A 19,435-nucleotide genomic window follows, 5' to 3' on the forward strand; every position below is an offset into this window, starting at 1 on the left:
TTGGCCGCCGTTTATATGAAAACACGACACTGTGCGCCACGTTCATGTTTTTTTTTTTCTATGGGTGTAATTGTTTAGCACCTCGCTTGCTTCAACATTTATCTAACGTTCTCACTATTTGCGTTGACTTTAGTTTTCCTACGCACTATATGCTTGGACACTAGCTTGCATCCGCTCTATTTGCTTAGGCATTTAGTTTGCTTCCACACTAGTTGTTTGCTCCCACACTATTGTTTTCGGCATTAGCTTGATCCAAATACCAACTCAACAATTCGGAAGCAACCTAGTTTTCCGGATACGGCAGCAATTATTGCCTCCATGTCTAAATTGTTTACTCACAAGTTACTTAGGGAGATTCGTTGTTTTTGCTTCCGTACTTACACGTACGTACCGCAACAAGCAATCTAAATTGCTTTCAAACTGATTGCTTTGGTATTAAGTCTGTTTTCGCACCTCGTTTCCTTCGGTATTTATCTTGCTTCCGCATTTTTGGCTTCAGCTTTAACATTGCTCCGCAATATTTGCTTGGGCATTAGCTCGCGTCCACACTATTTGCTCAGGTATTTTGTTTCCTTCCGCATTACTTGATTCGGCATATAGCCTGCTTACGCACTATTTGCTTGGTCATTATTTTACCTTTGCATTAGTTTATATTAACCAATTTCCCCAATCACTTTAAGACACAACTCATTTAAATACTCTTTGGCTCATCGGACTCAATGCCCCATAATATTCCATATTTACCATAATCTGCATACCTCCCTCTACTAGAGCCTTCACTAGGATGGCTATGTCTATAGTCTAACTCATTGTCCTCATTTCTGGTGGTCAGATATATGCATATATTTATATAGCAAAAACCAAGTGTTGCTCGATACAAACCCAGAGCTTAGAGAGAATTGAAATAAACAGCCTCGATACAATTCTAGATTCTGCATACCAAAGCAAATTTGATTACAAATTTATTTTTATTCGTTTTGGTTAGCCGCCTGTATCGTATGTGGTCCAAAAAAGAAAAAAAAAAAAACAGGAGTTAGAGTACGAGTACTGATGGTCATTTACCCTAATTCAAAGAACAAATTCGTTACAATTCCCTGGAGATAACAAATTTGGGGTGTGAGCTCTTGATTTATTTCCAAGCATTAGAAAATAGATATCTTGAAATTTTAGTACATAGAGTCTTCTTCTTTGTTTTGTAAGAGATCTAAGTCCTTGCAGTTGGGGGTTTCAATTTTATTCCAAACAAATACCTAAGGAACGACTAAGGTAATTTAGAAAAATAACCATTTGCGGTAATTGATTTGCATAAGAAATTGAATTATTTGTACCTTCGAATTTACTGTATATTTGATTGATGGAAATTATTTATTGGAAAACGCAATTACTACTTAGAGCCTAAGGGCATTGGGGTTAACTAGGAAAAGGCAATAAAAGTGAAGGCCAAATTTGATGAAAATTCAAGCGCAGTGGTAGAAAACTTCCTCGTGGTATGAACATATTGGGAAAACTGATGTAACACATACTGAAAAATGAGCTTGGACTAAAGCAATTGAAGCTCCAAAACGAGCAAGTGTTCACCGATGACAAAAAAAATAGATTGGAAAGAGTCAAGGTGGTGCTTCGCTTGCTCGACATTGGCTAGTTACCGAATTTGGGTTTCTCCCAAGTTACTCCAAATTAAACAGTTTGTGAATACAGAAAATAATACAGTTTACTTCTCAAAGATATCAGCTGAAAATTTACCGCTAGAACCAGTGGCCGCCGATGGTGTAATGGCGTGGGCCCCGTAACGGCCGATGGTCGCTCCCTGATCGTATTCATCAGCCGTGGGGTTAAAACAAAATCCGAATATTCCTAAAGTTTTCTAAAGAGAGTAGTGAAGCCCTCGCCAGACAAATATTTAGGCCGCAGATCATGGACATTCCAACACTACTCGGCAGCGTCGCACTCTTCACGCTTCAATCAAGAATGGCTTAGGTAAGGTATAGTAGCAGTTCGATATTTCAGGCTCACCACGGAACCATCGTGGTGCACTAGTTAGCAGCCCGCCTTGCATACACAAGGTCATGGGTTCGATTCTTGCTACGACTAAACACCAACAAGTTTTTCAGCGGTGGATTATCCCACTTCATTAATGCTGGTGATATTTCTGAGTGTTGGTATCACAATTGACTGAATAGTCTAAGTGAGCCTGATACAACAGGCTGCCACCTAACCTAACCTAGACCATAATGATGCCACAGTGGTGAAATTCTTTCTTTTCTCTGAGTACTGCCCGATTCTGTGTTAAGCTCAATGACAAGGGACCTCCTTTTTATAGCCGAGTTCGAACGGCGTTCCATATTGCAGTGAAACTACTTAGTGAAGCTTTGAAACATTCTGAAATGCCACCAGCATTACTGAGGTGGGATAATGCACAGCTGAAAAACTTTTTGGTGTTTGGTCGAAACTGGGTTTGAACCCACGACCCTGTGTATGCGAGGCTGGCATATTAACCATTGTACCACGGTGGCTCCCAAAAAAAATTGATCGAAAAATAGGTTATTCGCTTCACTTTTACCTCAAAATGGCTACCAAAACCTCCGGATCTCAATCAAGGTTGCTACAGTTTGTAGAATTCTACCAAAAATGGTAGATTTTTATACTGTTTAGTATTCTTAGTTCTTGGTAGAATTCTTAATGGTATCGTCGATTTTGCAAAATATTCCTCTCCTACTAAGAGGTACTTCAATCAAAATCAAAACGAAATTTTGACAAAATTTGAAAAATTAAAAAAAAAAATTAAGAAAATTTTCTATAGAAATACAATTTTGACAAAATTTTCTATAAAAGTCAAATTTTGCGAAATTTTTTATAGAAATAAAATTTTAAGCAAATTTTTTATAGAAATAAAATTTTGACAAAATTTTCTTTAGAAATAACATTTTAAGCAAATTTTCTATAGAAATAAAATGTTGACAAAATTTTCTATAGAAATAAAAATTTGACAAAAAGTTTCTATAGAAATAAAATTTTGACAAAGTTTTCAAAAGATAAAAATATTTGGCAAATTGACAAAAATTTTTTAGAAATAAAATTTTGACAATTTTTTTTATAGAATTAAAATTTTGCCAAAAAATTTTTATAGAAACAAAATTTTGACAAAATTTTCTATAGAGGTAAAATTGTGACAAAGTTTTCAATAGATATAAATTTTTTGCAATTTTTTTTATAGTAATAAACTTTTGACAAAATTTTCTATAGAAGTAAAATTTTGGAAAATTTTTTTATAGAAGTAAAATTGTGCAAAATTTTCTATAGTCTGCAGTTTGTAGAATTCTACCAAAAATGGTAGATTTTTATACTGTTTAGTATTCTTAGTATTTGATAGAATTCTTAATGGTATCGTAGATTTTGCAAAATATTCCTCTCCTACTGAGAGGTACTTCAATCAAAATCAAAATGAAATTTTGACAAAATTTGACATTTTTTTTATAGAAATAAAATTTTAAGAAAATTTTCTACAAAAATACAATTTTGACAAAATTTTCTATAGAAGTCAAATTTTGCGAAAATTTTTTAGAGAAATAAAATTTTAGGAAAATTTTCTATAGCAATAAAATGTTGACCAAATTTTCTAAAGAAATAAAATTTAAAAAAAAAAATTATAGAAATAAAATTTTGACAAAGCTTTCTTTAGAAATAAAATGTTGACATAATCTTCTATAGAAATAAAAATTTGACAAATATTTGTATAGAAATAAAATTTTGACAAATTTTTCTATAGATATAAAATTTGACAAATTTTTCTACAGATATAAAATTTTGACAAAACTTTCTATAAAAATAAAATTTTGAAAAATTTTCTATAGAAATACAATTTTAACAAAATTTTCTATAGAAATACAATTTTAACAAAATTTTCTATAGAAATACAATTTTTCAAAAGTTTTCAATAGATGTCAATATTTAGGAATAAAATGTTGACAAAATTGTTTATAGAAATAAAATTTTGACAAAACTTTTTATAGAAATAAAATTTTGAAAAAATAGAAACAAAATTTTGACAAAATGTTCTATATATGTAGGTAAATTTGTGAGAAAGTTATAGATATAAATATTTTGCAAAATTTTCTATAGAATTAAAATTTTGACAAAGTTTTCAAATAAATATTTGGCAAATTGACAAAATTTTCTTTAGAAATGAAATGTTGACAAAATTTTTTATAGAAATAAAATTTTGACAAAAGTTTCTATAAAGGTAAAATTGTGACAAAGTTTTCAATAGATATAAATATTTTGCAAATTTTTCTATAGAAATAAAATTTTGATAAAATTTTTTATACAAATACAATTTTGACAAAATTTTCTATACAAATAAAATGTTGACAAAATTTTCTATAGAAATAAAATTTTGAAAAAAATTTTTTATAGATATAAAATTTTGAAAAAAATTTTTTATAGAAATAAAATTTTGACAAATTTTTCTATAGGTATAAAATTTTGACAAAATTTTCTGTAGAAATAAAATTTTGACAAAATTTTCTGTAGAAATACAAATTTGACAAATTTTTCGACAGGTATAAAATTTTGACAAAATTTTCTGTTGAAATAAAACTTTGACTAAATTTTCTGTAGAAATAAAATTTTAAAATGTAGAAATAAAATTTTAAAATAAAGAAAACCTAATTTTGAATAAATTGCAATTATAAAATTTAGTTGTATTTATGAAAAACATCTCTCAGTCCGAACTCCGAACTATTCAGGATTTGCGTGGTCCATAATGTCCGCTCAAATTTTTGTTGCATAACTAGCTAGAGTTTGACAACTTTTAATTAGCCCTTAAATGCACAAGGCCACCGATTCCTCCGAAAAAATATATAATATGCCAGAACAGCTGCATACCACATTTTTTTTTTCAAAAACAAAAAAACAAAAACATTTTGAATTGTTTTTTTTTTATGTTGTTGCATTTTAAAAAATACGGTGCGAATTAAACTAAGTTTTAGTTTACAAATAAAGAGTTTGATTTTAGTAGAGAATACGTTTCATTTTGTATTCGTTTCAAGGCCCATGCCTTGCTTTAATACGAACAAATTCAAAATCCTTGTATTAAGACTTTTTTCTTTATAATCTCCCTTCTGTTACTTCTTCACACCCCTAATTGGCAAATTTCCTGTTATTTTTGTATATAACTAGGGTATGTTGGTTGTGGAACAAGCAGACAATTGTCATGAATATAAATACATATTTGTTTTGTCAGGAGATAAAATAACTTTTGAATTTTATGTTGCCAACATCACTCAAATGTGTCAACAGCAGCCTTAATTTTAGGCAGTTGATGCAGGCGTATTTTTTTTTTTTTTTTGGTTTTATTTTGTATCGCATATTTCAAATGCAGCTTCCCATGGCGAACACATCCATTTCACATCCAATTTTTTATAGACGTGAATGATACAGCATTTGCGAATTGTCATCTCTTGACTATTCTTTGGCTGTATGTAAAGGATACCCATTTGAAGTGAAGAGCAATATATATATATATTTTTGTTTTTGCATGAGGACATTATTTGTGTGGATGAATATGTGTCGCCATATAGCGGCTGCGGGACGTTACATTCTACCAATCGATTATACAAAGTAATAAAATATTATTTTTTAAATATTAGAAAAAAATTTAAAGAAAGTTTAAATTTAATTTTAATACAACAAACTGAAATTAAATAAATAACAAAAATATTAGGTATAATTTAATTTGAATAACAAAAATTAATTAATGTAAATTGAATGAGAAATGAAAGTCAGACGGGGTCGACTTTATTATACCCTTCAACACTATGTAGATCAATATTTTTGATACCATCCCAACCCCTTCAAATTTGTAAGGAGCTATATAAGGCAGCGTTGCCAGAATTGTTTCGCCAAAAACCGCTAGTTTTACCCAAAAAATAGCTAAAAAAAGCTAAAAAATAGCTAGAAAAAAAGCTAAATTTTTTTGTATCAAAAGTCACATTTTTGATTGAAATTTAACAAACTTAAAGGCTTTATTTCACTTACAATGCATATTATTTTCATTTTAATTCCACTTCTGTGAGACTGTAACAATATCTAAGGCATATTAGCTCTGTTTGCGTATTCGATACATTTTGATTACTATCACAAATTTTTTACTGGAAGTCCTTCGTTTTGTGGGAGCTACCTTCCCAACACCTCTATTTTATTTACTTGTTATTTTAAAATATTAAATGATCTAAGCATGCTTTGGATTTGGTAAAAAAATGATTTGTCATTTTTTTAAATAAAATTTTAGTTTGGTTTTGAAATTGTGAAAAATTCGAAATACATTACTTTTATTTAAATTGTAGAAAATACCTATAGTTTACATTTCCCAGTAAAAACATTTTCCTTTTCTTCATGAGCTATCAAAGTGCTTTAAAAACGTGCTAACGCCAACTTAAATTTCCAAATTCAGACTCGACTTCAAGTAGAAATTATTGTATATATACGTTTTTAAAATAAAGTGTTGAAAAACATCTTCTATTTTTGAACGCTATTTTGGTTTGTGGTTAAGATGCAAAAACTCCTCACATTTAAAGACTACTTCATTAATTCTTCCTTCTTTCATGAAAACATACCCATTTTTAAGTTGAATCACTTAATTATAAGGACAAAACGACTTTATCGTCTTTTGGACAAGGAAAACAGTTTATATAAAAGAAATTCACAAATGTTATTATAACAAAAATTCGCGTTCGTATTTTAAGGAGACGACAATATTTTTTCAGTGCACAAAGCTATTCACATCTACTATTTTATTTTAGTAATATCGTAATAACTTTAGAATATTATAATAACATACAAAGGATAAACGAGTCAAATGATAATATTCCCAATAATTTACTGACAGTTTATCTAACAAATTTGTATGGTAATAGTAGATTTAAAGTTTACGATAACTTGTATGTATATAATGAAAAAAACTTTACAACAAGGTGTATTTGCTACAAAAATGCCCGCATAATTGCTGGACTCATTATTAATGTTTCAACTGAGCTTTGAAATATGTGGAAACCCTTATACTTGCAGCAAGGCATAGATAAAAACGCCGATTTATCCATATTTTAATAGAAACATGTCGAAAATAAAAAAAAGCCAAAAATAGCTAAAAGGGTCATGAAAAAAAGCCAGAAAAAAAGCTAAAAGCTAAATGCATTTTTTTCCCGCTAAACGTCTTCAAAAAAAGCCAAATCTAGCGGGAAAAAGCTAAATTGGCAACGCTGATATAAGGGTTTATATTCCCATATACAATTATTTAAATCAGAAGCGATTTCGAGAATTTGTTTGTATTTCTACAAAATCTCTAGAGTTAAAATATAAAGCAGCTGTGAAACGAAACACAATTAAGTAAAAAAAAATATGGGCTAGAGCCATATTGTTGCACAAAAGTGCATTTATGATTTATCTGGCAATACACATATATTAGAGGTATTAGACAATTTAGAATTTTTGCTAGATTTCGCCATGATAGGTGGTCAATCAATGGAGATTGTGACAATATTTGGCGACATTTACTCAAGCCGAAGCCTTGTCTAAATATTATCCGATTCTGTGGAAAGTTTGGGAAAATCTTCGTCTGACGTTTTGCCAATTTTTATTTTCCCAAATCAGGCGTTTATATATGGGAGCTATATCCAAATCTCAACCAAATTGAATTTTACTCTCAGTGCAAAATTTCAAGTAAATCGAAATGAAAATTTGGCTTCCGTTGCTTGTATAGATCGAAATCGAGCGAAAGATAGATTTCAACGAAGTTTAGCCTACTTGGTAATATCATCAATTGTACTCTTTGTGCAAAATTCGAAGGAAATAAAGGCAAAAGTCTGGCGTCTAGGCTTCTAGGACCGCTGAAAATGGTGTGTATCGGTCCATCTTTTGGTATAGCCCCCATACAGACCGATCTCCCGATTTTATTTCTTGGGCTTATAGAAACAGTAGTTTTTATTTAATTTGCCTGATATTTTAAATCTAGAGGTATTTTCGAACCACAAAGAGGTGTGCTGCAAATGGTAAGAATCGGTCCATCTTTTGGTATATCCTCCATATAGACCGATCTCCCGATTTTACTTCTTGGGCTTATAGAAACAGTAGTTTTTATCAAATTTTATCCAATTGAAATTGGAAATCTAGAGGTATTTTCGGACCATAAAGATGTGTGCCAAAAATGGTGAGCATCGGTCCAGCTTTTGGTATAGTCCCCATATAAACCGACTTCCTGATTTGGAGTCTTGGGCTTATAGAAACCTTAATTTTTATCCAATGTGCTTGAAATTGGCAATCTAGAGGTATTTTTGGTATAGCCCAAAACATGGACCGGTCCATGTTTACTTGCACACTTACAAGAGATGTTAACGAAAAAATGGTTCTTATAGATCCAGAATCTGATATAGTCTTCATATGATATAGTTTTTAAATTTATCTTCCGGAAGTGTACTGGTTGAACTGCTCACTCTATCTTTTCTCAAACCCCCCTGAAATTTCAAAGGAAACCCTAATATTTGATTCAAGGTGATGGGTATTTAAGATTCGGCCCGGCAGAACTTACTGCTGTATATACTTGTTTTTGTCTAATATATAGCACGTATGGACTAACCTTGCTATCGGCAAGTATTATCACAACCCAAGTAACTCAATTGTTGATGACATAAGATTCGGCCTGGCCGAACTTACGGCCGTATATGTTATACTTGTTTTTTTAATTGAAATGTCTTCAATCACAGAAATGATAGTGCCAATTAAAAAATTAATTGACAGTCAATTAAAAAATGAATTCATACTATTAATTTGTGTGATTGATTTTTGTTTCAATTAAAAAATTTGTTGTTAAATTTTTGATTGATTATTTTTTTAAAATTCAATTAAGAGTTCGTGAAATTTTTTTCTGTGTGGTGAAGGGTATAAAATGATATATGTCACACAGAAAAATATTTTTCCATGTAAAGACTTAATTGAGTTTTAAAAAATATTCAATTAAAAATTTTATTGAATCAATAAATTTTTTAATTGAAACAAATATTAATAGCATCAATTAATTTTTTATTTTAAATAATTCGTATACCCTCAACCATAGGATGGGGATATATTAACTTTGTCATTCCGTTTGTAACACATCGAAATATTGCTCTAAGACCCCATAAAGTATATATATATTCTGGGTCGTGGTGAAATTCTGAGCATGTCCGTCCGACCGTCTGTTGAAATCACGCTAACTTCCGAACGAAACAAGCTATCGACTTGAAACTTGGCACAAGTAGTTGTTATTGATGTACGTCAGATGGTATTGCAAATGGGCCATATCGGTCCACTTTTACGTATAGCCCCCATATAAACGGACCCCCAAATTTGGCTTGCGATTGTTCTAAGAGAAGCAAATTTCATCCGATCCGGCTGAAATTTTGTACGTAGTGTTAGTATATGGTCTCTAACAACCCTGCAAAAATTGGTCCATATCGGTCCTCTTTTACGTATAGCCCCCATATAAACGGACCCCTAATTTTGGCTTGAGATTGCTCTAAGAGAAGCAAATTTAATCCGATCCGGCTGAAATTTGGTACACGGTGTTAGTATATGGTCTCTAACAACCATGCAAAAATTGGTCCATATCGGTCCATAATTACATATAGCCCCCATATAAACCGATCCCCCGATTTGGCTTGCGGAGCCTCTAAGATAACCAAATTTCATCCGATCCGGCTGAAATTTGGTACATGATGTTGGTATATGTGACTAATGACCATGCAAAAATTGGTCCACATCGGCCCATAATTATATATAGCCCCCATATAAACCGATCCCCAAATTTGACCTCCGGAGCTTCTGAGAGGAGCAAAAGTCATCCGCTCCGATTGAAATTTGGTACGTGGTGTTAGTATATTGTCTCTAACAACCATGCCAAAATTGGTCCATATCGGTCCATAATTATATATAGCCCCCAATAAGCCGATCCCCAAATTTGACCTCCGGCGCCTCTTAGAGGAGCATAATTCATCCGATCCGGTTGAAATTTGGTACGTGGTGTTAGTATAAGGCCGCTTATAACCATGCCAAAAGTGGTCCATATCGGTCCATAATTATATATAGCCCCCAATAAGCCGATCCCCAAATTTCACCTCCGGCGCCTCTTAGAGGAGCAAAATTCATCCGATCCGGTTGAAATTTGGTACATGGTGTTAGTATATTGTCTCTAACAACCATGCAAGAATTGGTCCATATGGGTCCATAATTATATATAGCCCCCATATAAATCGATCCCCAGATTTGGCCTCCAGAGCCTCTTGGAGGAGCTAAATTCATCCGATCCGGTTGAAATTTGGAACATGGTGTTAGAATGTGGTCTCTAACAAACACGCAAGAATTGGTTCATATCGGTCCATAATTATATATAGCCCCCATATAAACCGTTCCCAGATTTGATCTCCGGAGCCTCTTCGAGGAGCAAAATTCATCCGATCCGGTTGAAATTTGCAACGTGGTGTTAGAATAATGCCGCTTATAACCATGTCATAATTGGTCCATATCAGTCTATAGTTATATATAGCCGATCCCCAATCACACAAAAATTGGTCCATATCGGTTCATAATCATGGTTGCCGAACGAGCCAAAAATAATCTACCAACATTTTATTTTTATAGAAAACATTGTCAAAATGTTATTTCTATAGAAAATTTTGTCAAAATTTTATTTCTATAGAAAATTTTGTCAAAATTTTATTTCTATAGAAAATTTTGTTAAAATTTTATTTCTATAGAAAATTTTGTCAAAATTTTATTTCTATAGAAAATTTTGTCAAAATTTTATCTCTATAGAAAATTTTTTCCAAATTTTACTTCTATAGAAAATGTTGTCAAAATTTTATTTTGTCCAAATTTTATTTCTATAGAAACTTTAAACTTAATTATATACGTATTTAATCGGCCTTTTTTAGTTTAATATATACCACGTATGGATTATGTGGTATATATTACGGTGTTAGGAAGATTTAAGATACCTTGCCATCGGCAAGTGTTACCGCAACCCAAGTAATTCGATTGTGGATGACAGTCTTCAGTAGAAGTTTCTACGCAATCCATCGTGGAGGGTACATAAGCTCCGGCCTGGCCGAACTTACGGCCGTATATACTTGTTTTATTTCAATTAATTTTTTAATTGATACTATCATTTCTGTGATTGAAGACATTTCAATTAAAAATTAATTGGATCAAATAATTTCGTGATTGAAGACAAAAAATTTTTTTTGTGTGCATCAGCAAATATTCCACATCCTTTCTTAAATTCAAACTGGAAATCATACAATAAACGATTCTCCTCGAAGTAGCTCGAGAGATTTTCACATAAAAAACTTATTTTTAATTCATAGTATATAGTATTTAAGATTTGGCCCCGCCGAATTTAGGACTGTATATACTTCTTCTTTGCCATATGCACTTCTTCTGCTTAATTTACTCAACACTTTCAGATATCTCCATATTCGTTTCATATTTCAAAGATTAACAAAAAATAAATTGACTCGAAAATATTCACAAAAGTGTTACCACAACATGCCACAAAAATATTTAAGAAAATGCATTCCCAACCAACCCCCATCCCCCCCCACCCCCCTCCACGGCCATAAAAAACTCTTTCTAAGAATTTGTTTAATTTTGTGGAAATCTTATCTACGATGATTCAAAAACATACCAGAATGTAACAAAAACAAAAAATAAAAGTTGAACTTTTCTATGTCAACTAATTTGTTAGATGGCATGCAACGTGTGTCATGATCATAGAACATTGCTACCCAATGTTCAACTCTAAAGCAAAATCGTTGTTGCTGATGTGTTGTGCATTTGTGTTGAAGGTTGGTTAGGTTAAAGCCATGTCTTAATCATCAGGCCAAAAACATTTACAACAAACCAACAAATACTTTCCCATGTACATACATGCATGTGTATAGAAGTCACCTTAAATTTGTTATATGGTCTAAATTCGTTTAGGAAATAATTAACTTATGCAAAAAGCAAAAATTCTAAGAATGTTACAAAGAAATATTTCGAATTAATTTGATTGATTTTTTATAAATTTCTCTTAGAATAAATAATTTACTTTTAATGGAGTGTTACTGTCAAAAGGACGAATTTTATTTAAAGTCAATTTGCTTTACAAATTCATTATTGCACTTATTTCATTTTTCTAAACACCCGGCTCCATCATTCTTCTACTCTTTAGTATTCAAACAATTTGCCAACAAATATCATTCGTGAGCTCTTATGTATGTTCTCTCTACTACATAGACATAGAGTGGAAATGTTGAAGGAGTCTTTTGTAAAACTTTTCTATATAAAACCATAAAAAGACATTTTAAGAAAAATATGCAAAATTTCACCTATCTCGTAATTACATATCTACATTGTGAAATAAAATCACTGGCATATTGCTTAGAGTCATATAACTAAAACTACTGGGAGTCTACAATGAATAGTGCAGAGTTTGGACTTCACGAAGGTCTTCACGGATTTAAGCCAGTTTAAAATGTATTTCATGTACTTTTACTAACCGGTGGTATATTCTCCCTTTAATTCGTAATTTCAATAAGTATATAGTGTTCAAACCTCAACTACATCGAATCTTAACTACCGACCATACTCCTACTCCATCTATATGATGATTTTGTCAACCTCTATTTGCTTTTTATACCCTCCATATATATTAACTTTTGTCATTCCGTTTGTAACACATCGAAATATTGGTCTAAGACCCAATATATTCTGGGTGGTGGTAAAATTCACAGTCAATCTAGCGATGTCCATCCGTCCGTCTGTGGAAATCACGCTATCTTCCGAACGAGTCAAGCTATCGTCTTGAAACTTGGCGCAAGTAGTTTTATTCAGATGGTATTACAACTGGACCACGTCGGACCAATTTTAGGTATATCCCCCATATAAACCGACCCCCAGATTTGCCTTGCGGAGCCTCTTACAGAATCAAATTTCATCCGATCTGGTTGAAATTTGGTACCTGATGTTAGGTTAGGTTAGGTGGCAGCCCGATGTATCAGGCTCACTTAGACTATTCAGTCCATTGTGATACCACATAGGTGCTGCCCAATTCCATGTTAAGCTCAATGACAAGGGACCTCCTTTTTATAGCCGAGTCCGAACGGCGTTCCACATTGCAGTGAAACCACTTAGGGAAGCTTTGAAACTCTCAGAAATGTCACCAGCATCACTGAGGTGGGATAATCCACCGCTGAAAAACTTTTTGGTATTCGGTCGAAGCAGGAATCGAACCCACGACCTTGGGTATGCAAGGCGGGCATGCTAACCATTGCACCACGGGGGCTTCCTGATGTTAGTATATGGTCTCTAACAACCATGAAAAAATTGGTCCATATCGGTCCATAATCATATATAGCCCCCACGTAAACCGATCACCAGATGGGGCTTGCGGATTCGTGGTGAAATTCTGAGTCGATCTAAGCATGTCCGTCCTATCGACGTGAAACTTGGCACAAGTAGTTGTTATTGATGTAGGTCGGATGGTATTGCAAATGGGCCATATCGGTCCACTTTGACGTATAGCTCCCATATAAACGGACCCTCAGATTTGGCTTGCGGAGCCTCTAAGAGAAGCATATTTCACCCGATCCGGCTGAAATTTGGTACATGGCGTTGGTATATGGTCTCTCACAACCATGCAAAACTTGATCCACATCGGTCCATAATTATATATAGCCCCCATATAAACCGACCTCAGATTTGGCTTGCGGAGCCTCAAAGAGAAGTAAATTTTATCCGATCTGGCTGAAATTTGGTACATGGTGTTGGTATATGATCTCTAAAAACCATGCCAGAATTGGTCCATATCGGTCCATAATTATATATAGCCCCCATATAAACCGTTCTCCAAATTTGACCTCCGGAGCCTCTTGGAGGAGCAAACTTCATCCGATCCGGTTCATATTTAGAACATGGTGTTAGTATATGGCCGCTAACACCATACCAAAATTGGTCCATATCGGTCTATAGTTATATATAGCCGATCCTCAATCACACAAAAATTGGTCCATATCGGTTCATAATCATGGTTACCACTCGAACCAAAAATAATCTACCAAACTTTTATTTCTATAGAAAATTTTATCAAAATTTTATTTCTATAGAAAATTTTGTCAAAATTTTATTTCTATAGAAAATTTTGTTAAAATTTCATTTCTATAGAAAATTTTGTTAATATTTTATTTCTATAGAAAATTTTGTTAAAACTTTATTTCTATAGAAAATTTTTTTTTTTTAATTTTATTTCAATAGAAAATTTTGTTAATTTAATATATACTACGTATGGACTTACTTACAATTTAGAAGACGGTGTTAGGAGGTTTTAAGATACCTTGCCATCGGCAAGCGTTACCGCAACCCAAGTAATTCGATTGTGGATGGCAGTGTTTAGAATAAGTTTCTACGCAATCCATGATGGAGGGTACATAAGCTTCGGCCTGGCCGAACTTATGGCCGTATATACTTGTTATACCCTGCTCCACACTGTGGAACAGGGTATTATAAGTTAGTGCATATGTTTGCAATACCCAGAAGGAGACGAGATAGACACATGGTGTCCTTGGCAAAAATGCTCAGGGTGGGCTCGTGAGTCGATATAGCGATGTCCGTCTGTCCGTCTGTCCGTGAACACATTTTTGTAATCAAACTCTAGGTCGCAGTTTTAGTCCAATCAACTTCAACTTTGGCACAAGTATGTGTTTTGGCTCAGAATAGAACCCTATTGATTTGGGAACAAATCGGTTCAGATTTAGATATAGCTCCCATATACATATTTTTCTGATTTCGACAAAAATTGTTAAAATACCAACATTTCCTTGTAAAAGCGCCACTGCTTAGTCGAAAAGTTGTAAAAATGACTCTAATTTTCCTAAACTTCTAGTACATATATATCGAGCGATAAATCATAAATAACCTTTTGCGAAATTTCCTTAAAATTGCTTCGGATTTAAATGTTTCCCATATTTTTATACCCTGCTCCACACTGTGGAACAGGGTATTATAAGTTAGTGCATATGTTTGCAACACCCAGAAGGAGACGAGATAGACACATGGTGTTTTTGGCAAAAATGCTGAGGGTGGGCTCCTGAGTCGATATAGCCATGTCCGTCTGTCCGTGAACACATTTTTGTAATCAAAGTCTAGGTCGCAGGTATAGTCCAATCGACTTCAAATTTGGCACAAGTATGTGTTTTGGCCCCGATTTAGTTGAAATTTTGAAATTTTGCACTAGGAGTTCAATTAGTAATGTAGTCTAGTGTGCCAAATTTTATTGAAATCGGTTCAGATTTAGATACAGCTCCCATATATATCGTTCGCCCGATTTACACTCATATGACCACAGAGGCCAATTTTTAACTCCGATTTAGTTGAAATTTTGCATAGGGAGTAGAATTAGCATTGTAGCTATGCGTGCCAAATTTGGTTGAAATCGGTTCAGATTTAGATATATCTCCTATATATAGCTTTCGCCCGATTTACACTCATATGACCACAGAGGCCAATTTTTAACTCCGATTTAGTTGAAATTTTGCACAGGGAGTAGAATTAGCATTGTAGCTATGCGTGCCAAATTTGGTTGAAATCGGTTCAGATTTAGATATATCTCCCATGTATAGCTTTCGCCCGATTTACACTCATATGACCACAGAGGCCAATTTTTTGCTCCGATTTAGTTGAAATTTTGCACAGGGAGTAGAATTAGCATTATAGCTATGCGTGCCAAATCGGTTCAGATTTATATATAGCTCCCATATATATGTTTTTCTGATTTCGACAAAAATGGTCAAAATACAAATATTTTCCTTGTAAAATCGCACTGCTTAGTCAAAAAGTTGTAAAAATGACTCTAATTTTCCTAAACTTCTAATACATATATATCGAGTGATAAATCATAAATAAACTTTTGCGAAGTTTCCTTAAAATTGCTTCAGATTTAAAAGTTGTCGATATTTATTTTTTACTAACATTGTGTTCCATCCTAGTGCATTAGCCGACTTAAATTTTGAGTCTATAGATTTTTGAACCAGCCTGCATTGATATCAGGCTAACATAAAAATAGATTTTGTAAAAGTCTATCAAATTCTGTCCAGATCGAGTGATATTTAAATGTATATATTTGGGACAAACCTTTATATATAGTCCCCAACACATTTGACGGATGTGATATGGTATCGAAAATTTAGATCTACAAAGTGGTGCAGGGTATAATATAGTCGGCCCCACCCGACTTTAGACTTTCCTTACTTGTTTTTGATTTAATATATACCACGTATGGATTTACATACAATTTAGAAGACGGTGTTAGGAGGTTTTAAGATACCTTGCCATCGGCAAACGTTACCGAAATTTTAGTAATTCGATTGTGGATGGCAGTGTTTAGAAGAAGTTTCTACGCAATCCATGGTGGAGGGTACATAAGCTTCGGCCTGGCCGAACTTTTTAGACTCATTTATATAAACCAATGAAAAACTTAATTGTCTTGTATGAGTCAATTATGAATGCAAAGATTCGGCTTGTTGTCTAGCTCACTTCGGCATCAGTTCTTTCAGTACCTAAACTCATTCGGCATAAACTTGCTTCCAAACTATTTGGTTGAACCATTAGCCTTCTTCAACATTTAGTTTGCTTCCGCACTTTTTGTGTTGACATCTATTTCATTTTCGCATATTAGCCAGCATCTAGTTGCTTCAGCTAAGTTACTCTTTCACTTATTGTCGTTTCGTACACTTTTCTTCAGCATCTACCTTGCTTCAGTACTAGTTGTTGCAACACTTAGCTTGCTTCTAGCTTCGACATTAGATTGCTTCTGATCCACTAGCTTTGACATTAGCTTAGCTTACCACCCCACTCATTGCTTGGAAACTTAACTTAGTTCGACTTTATTTGCTTTCACAATATCTGCTTTGGTATGAGCTTCTGTACATAGCACATAGCTTCCTGCTGCTTCGACGTTAGCTTAATTCCACACCCGTTGCTTCGGCATCTAGCTTGATGCGACCCTTAGCTTGTCTCCTAGCTACAGGCTTCGACTTCATGCTTCCGCAATATCTTTTTACCTTTTAGCTTGCATCCGCACTATTTACTTATGTTCTTACTACTTTAGTTCTGCTCTAATTGATTCCGCATATAGTTTGCTTCTGTTCTATTTGCATAAGCGTAGGAAGACCTCTGGGGAGGGGGCTTAGACCCCCTCAGAAAAAATTTAGCCCCCCCCATAATTTGAAAACCTATTTACGATTTTACATTTTTATAAAAATTAAACAAGTATATACAACCGCACAAAGTTCCGCTAAAGACTTTCATGCACAATCGAATTACTTGGGTTGTGGTAGCAGTTGCCGATGGCAATGTTTGAAGTCTGATTTTATGAAATAGAGCTGTGATTGAACTTATGGTTTAGTTGAATAACTAACAGCTTGTTTTTGTATGTCGAACGAGTTCAATCGATCGACTGAAATGCATAGAAACAGCTGTTTTTTGGTTATAAATTCAGCTGTTTGTTTCCATTTTAGTCGATCCACATTCGACATACATAAACAGGCTGTAAAGCTCCTTTATTATATTGTTTAGTCTGGTTTGGTCATCTTAATTAAAAAATAGTAATTGGTATTAAACTATTCTTTCATAAATTAATATCTTAATAATACTGCAAAAAGCCGTCGCCAAAAAAGAAGTGAAAATGTTCTTTTTGGGTCCGGAAGTGGTGCAAAATTGGCGGAGAAGCGATGAATGTAATAGGAACTCGTCATAGAACGAATGTCCACCGTTTCAACATCCGTTGCAATACATTTGCATCACTTCTTACGGTGTGATCCATATCGTTGTGTGATATTTTCCCAAATAAATAATTTTTATTTATTCGTTTTTTATTTGGTTTTTGGTCGAACTTTTGTTAGAATTATATAAATATTTATAAAGACCTCGAGCTTCAAGAAACATTAATTTATAATAATTTTTGTATTTTTTTATGCTTTTTAATGCATTCTAACGCTTGTTTGAATATTTTCAAAAATTATCCATTTTTCTATAATGGATTTAGCATTTTTGTGGCAAACTGTGAATAATTTTTACCATTTTATTTATTCTTACTCTTTTTTAAACTATTTGAAAAAAGAAAACAAAAATTACGCATTAAAAAACTTCCTGTGTAGTTAATATAATTAACTTCTTTGTGAGGACATTTTTGGAAGTGCTTTTAAAGTTGTGCCTTTAAAACAAATCCCATTTTTTTTGCTGGGAAAAGAGTGGAACGACTTTTAGTTGCTTTATTATATATCATTAATTTGGTGTCTATTTTTGTATTCTTTTTTTATGAAATAAAACAATAATTGAACCTATAAGTTCAGTCTATAAATTTTTAGCTAGGGGGGCTATAGCCCCCTAGGAAAATTGTCTAGCTACGCTAATTTCTATTTGTTTCGTCGTTTAGCTCGCTTTCGCACCATTTCCTTCAGCACTAAGATTACTTCAGCATTAAATTGCTTACGCACTCGCAGCTTGGGTATATATATGCTCCCGTGGTGCACCGTGGGCATGGTTAGCATGCCTGCCTTGCATACACAAGGGCGTGGGTTCGATTCCTGCCTCGACCGAACAGCAAAAAATTTTTCAGCGGTGGATTATCCCACCTCAGTAATGCTGGTGACATTTCTGAGGGTTTCAAAGCTTCTTTATGTGGTTTCACTGCAATGTGGAACGCCGTTCGGACTCGGCTATAAAAAGGAGGTCCCTTCTTATAGCATGATTCCATGAGCTTAACATGGAATCGGGCAGCACTCGGTGATAAGAGAGAAGTTCACCAATGTGGTATCACAATGGACTGAATAGTCTAAGTGAGCCTTATACATCGGGCTGCCACCTAACCTAACCTAACCTATGCTCCCTATAAGTTGCTTCGGATTCTAGCTTGTTTCAGCAGTTTTTTTTATATTTACTTCAACATTTAAATTGCTTCCACGCTTGTTGTTTCGACATTCAGTAGCTCTGAATTACTTCATTAATATTTGTGTTATTTGCAATTCCACTTTTGTAGTGATTGTCGCGAGGCATAAATCAACTTTACCTACCGATTTTCAAAAGGTTTGGACAAAATGTTATGTCTGGGAAATGGTACATGAAGATATGTATTATCACCCGACATCTTTGTATGAGGTAATTTGGAGCAATTTTTACGTGACAGCTATTTATTTCGGTACTTAGCTTGCTTCCAAGCTACTTACTTCGGCATTAGTTTACTTTCTCCGCTCTAGTTACTTGGGCATCAGCTTGTTTCCACACTATTTGCTTAGGAACTTAGTATGCTTCCGCATTAGATTTACTTCAGTGCGAGTTGCTTTGGTAATGTCTTACATCCGTACTATTTGTT

This window comes from Haematobia irritans, chromosome 1 (genome assembly GCF_050003625.1).
Source record: "Haematobia irritans isolate KBUSLIRL chromosome 1, ASM5000362v1, whole genome shotgun sequence".
NCBI lineage: Eukaryota > Metazoa > Arthropoda > Insecta > Diptera > Muscidae > Haematobia > Haematobia irritans.